Source organism: Athene cunicularia (assembly GCF_003259725.1).
Source record: "Athene cunicularia isolate RWA chromosome 13 unlocalized genomic scaffold, athCun1 chr13_part1, whole genome shotgun sequence".
In the NCBI taxonomy this organism is placed as follows: Eukaryota; Metazoa; Chordata; class Aves; order Strigiformes; family Strigidae; genus Athene; species Athene cunicularia.
The window spans coordinates 21,322,044-21,323,737 of NW_020799117.1; positions in this window are offsets into that span (position 1 = coordinate 21,322,044).

Genomic DNA, 1,694 nt, shown 5'->3' on the forward strand with positions numbered 1-1,694 from the left:
GAGGGAGCAGTGCACATTGTCCAGGGTTTTCAAAGCTTTTGGAGACGATGAGTCTTACTTTTCCTGTCCCCAATCCCCTGAAATTGCTTATAGAGTTAAGGAACAATGTCCCTTAAAACGATTTCCCTTCCCCGGAAAATATTTCATTCTGAAGAAGCACGCCGTTATGCTCCAGGTAAGTCGCTCACACCTACAGTGGATGTGTTTGAGAGACAGATGTGCTTTTGTTCCTGCTCAGCTGCGGCATTTTCCTGTTGCATCGAGCGAAGGTTGCCTGGGTTGTAATGCCTGTCGGGTTGGAGCAGCAAAGCACCACTGTCTGCTCTCATTCCTCTGCTGCTGCTTCCAGGCACGGTGGGAGCAGGCGGCAGCCGGGACAGGTGGAGGAGGGACCTTAATGCGTTTCTGGGCGTGGATGTGTTGGGCATCCAGAAGATGTTCCCACTGAAGAAGCCGCGGTGTTCCCTGGGTGGCGTTTGTTTGGCTGTTGATGCGTGGCTCATGCTAATGCTGAGAGGTATTCCGTGGGGACCAGTGCCCCTGGGTACGGGGGTTCTTTCCGTGTTGTTGCGGGCAGAGCCTGCCTGCCTGAAAGGAGAAGCAAGAGCTGGACGTTCCTTGCGCAGGTGGGAAATGAGTCAGGAAGAACCGTTCTTCCCCAAGGTACGTGAGGAGTGCTGGGGAGCTGTGGTTGCCCCGTGCTTTGTGAGCCTTGATGGAGGGTTGTCATGCTGGGCTGTGATGGGTGTGAGTTCCTGTTTGTATCCTGTTTTATTGTATGTTGAAGTACCTGGGTCTTGTGCTTGTGTTTCAGAGGGTGGTGGATTTTGCTCTGATGCTGCAGAGCTGTTCTTTGCCATGTGATTGCATTGGTGTCTTTTCTGCTGGGGCGCGGAGATGGCTGGAGGCTGAGGAGTGTGGCCTTCATCGTGAGGGGAGGGGAAGTTGCAGGTGCATGGACAGTAGGAAGGTGCTGTGGAAGAGGAGCAACTGATCTTGCCAGAGATAATGTCCCTCCTTCATGGCGAGCGTGGTGCAGCTATTTTTAAAAACATTTTGATGAAGAAGAAATAAATAGACAAGGATGGAAGCAGAAGAGAAGGAGAGACAAAAAAATGGGGGAACAATAAAAAAGGCAGAGAGAAAGGAAGAGAGGAAATAAGAAAGAAGATAAGAGAAAGGAGGAAATGAGGAGCAAAAAAAAAAGTGTAGAAAGGAAGGATTCCTTGCAAGCAAGCAAGCAAGAAGAGGTGACTGAGGAAGATTCCCCGCATGCAGTGATGTTATCTCGAGATGGTGAATGGAGTTGAGCAACTCGGCATCCTCGGTACTGCGGGGCACTCGGCAAGGCTTGATGAAGGGTGGTGAGGAAGAGGAAGGAGAGCTCTTTCCACGGGACATGTCCATGGTTTATTGAGAGCATGGCGTAGACATCTGGGAAAAATATTGTTAAAGAAGAAGAGAAGAGACCATGATGGAAAGAGAAGAGGAAGGTAGGGGAAACCGAGACAGTGGAAAGAAGGAAAGAGAAGGGAAAGAGAGAAAAAGGGCGAGAAAAAAGGATGTAAGAAGGAACTACAGGAAGAAAGGAAAAAGAAAGGACTGAAAATGTTTAGGTAAAAATCAAGCCAGGAAGGGAGGACGGACAACGACACAGAGGATGAGAATGGAAGCGCAAAGGAGCTGACCGGCAC